This window comes from Mastomys coucha, unplaced genomic scaffold (assembly GCF_008632895.1).
Source record: "Mastomys coucha isolate ucsf_1 unplaced genomic scaffold, UCSF_Mcou_1 pScaffold3, whole genome shotgun sequence".
In the NCBI taxonomy this organism is placed as follows: Eukaryota; Metazoa; Chordata; class Mammalia; order Rodentia; family Muridae; genus Mastomys; species Mastomys coucha.
The window spans coordinates 12,282,249-12,287,858 of NW_022196909.1; the positions used below are offsets into that span (position 1 = coordinate 12,282,249).

The 5,610-nt window shown below is 38.9% G+C and overlaps 1 non-coding gene across 1 annotated transcript; it reads left to right on the forward strand.

Moving 5' to 3' along the window:
* Positions 1-4,862: 4,862 nt before the first annotated feature.
* Positions 4,863-4,994, forward strand: LOC116075585. Its single transcript, XR_004112626.1, has one exon. It is a non-coding gene; the product is annotated as a small nucleolar RNA SNORA17 (small nucleolar RNA).
* The last annotated feature ends 616 nt before the right edge of the window (positions 4,995-5,610 follow it).

Below are 5,610 nucleotides of genomic sequence, written 5' to 3' on the forward strand. Positions count from 1 at the left end.
GGAGCCCTTAACTGTTACTCAAAATCATCACTTCCTGTCATGCAATTCTGCCCCCATACAGCTACTAGATAGGGACCTGCTGTCTGTAGTTGAGATCCACACTGAATTCTCTTCCGAAGAAATAACTTTAGGTAGATTGCAGATCTATTTCCTCCACGCCCAAATTGATGGCTCTAAATTTCTGAAATCTTGGGGACAGCTTCTTCCACACATGTAAGAAAAAAGGTAAAACCCGGAGGCTGTTTCAATTACATCCGATCTTTCCTGTTTCCTAAATTTCTTCATTCTTCTCAAGAACCTCAAGTAAACCAGGAATCACTCCAACAGGAGACGACTCGACAGAGTCAGGATTGCTATTCTGTGTACTAGTTCTAAAAATGGTATCTTACCTATAAAACCAATGTCCAGAGATAAGCTTGTGTCTGTGTTGAACCTTAGACCTAAAAGTGAGTACCCCAAGTGTATGAAATAGAAACTGTTTGACAGCAACGGCTCCAGCTGAAGCTGAAGGATGGACACTAGTGGAGTCATGTTCGATCATATATCTTTGAATCATGTAGCATGAATCCTTGTAGATAAGAGTATCTGTATTTGCATTTATTTCAAAGAATCAACTATGTAAAAGGTAGTAACACCACAGGGAAACCCTCTCATACTTTTTTGCAAGTTATACATATTTATTTAAAAATCAGTTTTTCACAAGAGTTCTACCTAGATTTGGTGTCTAGACAATTTGTTTCTTGGTTTTTCGTCTACAAAAAGATTCAGAAGTCAACTTGAAACGTCCTTTACAAGAACTTTATGACAAGCACATGGTCTCTTAGAATAATCTTGAATATTTACAAGAGGCACTACATGGCTTATATCACGCATCATCTGCTATGAAAGGAACCCTGTTTTTGGAATGACTAAATAGTATACAATGTTACCCTGGTGCTAAAATGGAGATTCCTTGGATTACTAGGATATTGTAGGTAATAGGCCCCAAATCTTTCTTTCTTTCTTCCTTTCTTTCTCTCTTTCTTCCTTCCTTCCTTCCTTCCTTCCTTTCTTTCTTTCTTTTTTGCTTCTTATCTCTAAGCAGAATGAATATAGCACTCAGGAATTCCTTTTTTACAAAACAAAACATGAGGAGATCCCTAATTAAATGAATTTTTAAATCGACACCCATTAGGATAGCCCAACCATCTTGGTACTATCATTCTGTTCGTAAATAAAGTAATTAATCACACTTTGAGCCCTGTGATGGTGAGTGTTACATTTCAACTTGACAGGATCTAGAACCACCAAGGAGACAAGCTCTGGTACTTGTGTGAGCCTTATTTAGGGTAGTCTCTGGGCATGCCTTGATTAGGTTAATGAGATGGAAAGATCTGCCCACTGTGGGTGGCACCATTCCCTGGGTTAGGAACTTGGACTGTATAAAAAGGTAAAGCAAGATGAGTCTCTGCTTCCTGATTAATGATATGATTGAGTGATCTTTTATTATTTTGTGATTTTATGTCCCTCAGTAATTTAATTTTGACTGGAAACTCTCCAATGCATAAAAATACTCTTGGGGTCTTTGAGATGGCTCAGCACATGAAAGCACTTCCTTTGTAAACCCGAGGACCTGAGCTTAATTTCCATCACCCATGGTAGAAGTACATCAACTCCCAAAAGCTGTCCTCTGACCTCCACATCACTTCTAGTCTTGTGGAAAGGCAGGAATAACCATGGGTATTTTAAATTAAAATGAAAAAAAAACTGAGGATATAGTACTACTCTAGCCTAATATATTTTCATTAGCTTTTCAGCATCTTTTGGAAAATATGAATTAATTCTCAATGAAATTGTCACTCGTCACTCTTGGCTATGGATCCATTTTGAGGCCAGCCTGGTATATATGAGATGCTATTTTAAAAATTAAAATAAGTCAGGCATGGTTGCACATGATTTTAGTCCTAATATTTGAGGGGCACAGGCAGGAAAATCTCTGTGAGTTCAAGACCAGCCTAGTCAACATAGCAAGTTCTGGACCAACCAGAGCTACATATTGAGACTCTGTCTAAAAATTTTAAATAATATAAAAGCAAGTAAATAAGTAAGTAGATAAATAACTCAGAATCAACTTTTTACATGCTTGAAAGACCCACTTAAGACCCTCTCCCCATACCCTTGGGTACAATTTTTTTTTTAGTATTTTCCTAATTTTTTATGTGTATGTGTGACCACATGTGCATGTAATAACTATGAAATCCAGAAAAGGGTGTCAAATTTCCCTGGAACTGGAACTACATAGTTGTCAGTTGCCATGTAGGAGCTGGGAATCAGACCTGGGTCCTCTAGGACAGCAGCAAGTGCTCTTAACTGTAGGCATAATGTTTGTGTACACTGTGTAAAGTTTACCCATGGGTTATTCAAATGCTGATCTCTCTGCCCTCAGATCTTGTTTCTATAAGGACACCACATCATAATGCTTATACCAAGAATCTCCTGTCTCAAGTCTGTGTAAACAGTTCTTACCATTTATTCTCTGCCTTGTCAATAAATGCTGATCATCCAATGGTTGGGCAGAATAGAGAATAGGGTGGGACATCTGCCAGCCAGAGGAAGGAGAATGGGGAAAGAGGGAGATTCAAATCATCAAGGAGGATGGAGGAGTTGGAGCCATGAAGAAGGGCTCCAGAGAGACACTGTGAAGCACACCTGAAGCCCCAAGAGTCAGATCAATAATAATATGCAAGTGCCATCAGATGAGGCTGGGAGGTATCCAGATTAGGATAGAAGGCTAAAGTAGATCTCTTAACTGCTCAGCTAATGAGGTGCAGTTTTAAATAACTCTTGGTTTCTCTATGAAGTTATTGGGGACTAGCATAAGGTAAAAAAAATACAACCATTGGATTAATTCACTGTCTACAGTTACAGAAAAAATAATTAATATACACTTAATCAGCGAGACATCTCTCCAGTCCCCTATAAAAAAATAAATCTTAAAAAAAAAAATGTAGTTCCTACAGCAGATGCTCCAGGTATATTTACTGAAGCACAAGTGAGTGAGTACACGTATGCTGTCCCCCAGGCAACTGTGCTTGTCCATACACTCCGTCTAGATATCACCCTAACGTGTGATGAGGAAGCTAAGGTTGAGAGGAGTGGTCTAGCCTTTCAAATGCCACACTGCCGACCACTATTCTTGACAGGATTCAGAAGTCTACTTTAGTCAGGACTCATATACAGTATCTCTGCAGGATACAAGGCCAAACTCTAATCCTAGGGAACTCAAACAGTTGGTGTCATTTTCTTATTATACTGCAGTGGATGCTGTTACAGAGAACCATGGGGGATTTGAAATATTCAGGGAACAGTATTAGTCCTTTGTCTTTAAAATTCGGAATACCTCTAACTATTACGCCTTTCTCTGCAAGCACAATTCCAGCAACGAATTCAGACTCCAAATGCTCCACATCGGTTACAAGTCATTTCTTTCTCACGTATTGTTGCTGATTTCCCAATGTACTAACTATTGTCTGAGGATAATTTCTCACCCTTTTCTTTTTCCCTTTCTAGTTTTACTCAGGATAGTTTAAACCAATAGGAAATGTGTGAGAACTGGCATCACACAGCGCATCAGCTTTGCATTTTTATCTGTGTAGAAAATTCAGATTTAAAATTTTCATTTATATAAAAAAAATTTCATTGTATAGAAAAAAAATCCAGAAATGCTCTAAAATAAATATTGGATATTTTTTTTTGCTTAGTTTAAAACTAAAAGCTCTATTATATTATGTTAATAGTTTTTAACTACATTAGAATTACTAGTTAATCTTTATCTACTCTTTATCTATTTAGTTTGCGATTCTAGTGGTTCACCCCAGGACCTTATTCATGACAGACATGGATTCCAACATGGGTCTACACCCCCAGCCCAGTGGTAGTACTTTAAAGGTGTGAGGTAAAACATCTTGTTCTAGAATTGGATAATGAGCTTATAACACTTCAGCTTGGTGACATTTTAAATGTACTGAACTATAATAGAGACTAGCAAAACCTGGGGTAAATGGAGATAAGGAAAAGTGGGAAAATAATTTCAGAGTGTCAAATTTCTTATTGTGTGAAAAATGAGAAATAACTTAAAAGTGTCAACTTTCATTTTGAGTAATAAGCAATCATTGTGTTCTGCTGAACACTGACAAATGAAGTGTAATACTTAGCTTCAGCTGTCAATTTGACATAGCCTGGACTCATCTGAGAAAAGAGTCTCCATAGAGGGATAGCCTAGATCAGATTGGCCTGTGGGAATGTTTTGGAGGAGTGGTTTGTCATGATAGTTAATTGCTGTAGGAGGGCCCATCCCACTGTGGGTGGCGTCATCCCCTGGGCAGGTGGTCCTAGGCTGTATGAGAAAGCTAGCTGAAGCCAAGCAGTGATCCACGCCTTTACTACCAGTACTCCTGAGGGCAGAGGCAGGAGGATCTCTGAGTTCAAGGCCAGTCTGGTCTACAGAGCGAGTTCCAGGACTACATAGCAAAACTTGTCTCAAAAAAACAACTCAAAAGCTAGCTCAGTGTAACCCTGTGAGAGTGCCAGCAAGCAAGTGTTCTTCCACGGTTTCTGCTTCAAGCTCCTGCGAATTCCTACCTTGACATCTCTCAACGATGGACCACATGTTTCCTTCCCTAAGTTGCTTTTGGTCAGTGTCTTATCACAGTAAGAGAAATCAAACTGGAACATGAACATAAATAGTCTTTTTATTTTATACCTTGGAGTATTGTTTAAAACTGTTTAGTCATGTATATATTAATTTTGTAATCAAAATTAAAATATATCACAGTATTTAGTGTAAACTTTCAATTTATTTTTTAGTTAAAATTCTGATTCATCCTGCCCCTAGAGGCATTGCAGATATGACTGATAAGTCACATGTATGTCAGTAGGTGAAAAGAGAAAAGAGGCTATGTCTATGCATGGTGTTCTGACAATAGAGACATCTGAGTGATTACTAGCCTAACATTCCCTGAAAAAAAAAAAAATCAAGCCTGAAATGACCACCAGTTTGACGCCAGGCAGGCACTCAGGAAGGGAGCAAGCTGGAGCTTATGAAGGGGCCAGTCCTGTAGATCCAAAATTACAGGATCTCCATGATACAGGGCAACAATAGGATATGAGAGGAGTCTCGGTGAGGTGCCAGTATTGACAGAGTAGCAGAAGCCCTGGTACCAGACCGATGACTCATTGCAATCAATGAACATTTGCAAGCAAGGAAGTGTGGACAAAAAGATGTATTGTGGTACACATTGTGGCACACCACAGTTCCACAACAAGATTGTTGTTGTTGTTGTTGTGGGGAAGGTTGAAAAGGTGGAGGGTGGGTATGAGGGCAGGGGGAGATGTGTGGGATTGGGTTGCATGATGTGAAATTCACAAAGCACCAATACAAAGTTTTAAAAACATTTATTCATTTATGTGTGTGTCATGTGCACTTGGGGACTGGCAGAGGCCAGAAGAGGGTGTCAGAGCCCCTGTAGCTGGAGTTGCAGGTAGTCGTGAGTCTCCTGATGTGGGTACTGGGAACTGAGCTTTAGTCTTCTGGAAAATCAAAAGTGTTCTTTTTTTTTTTTTTTTTTTTTT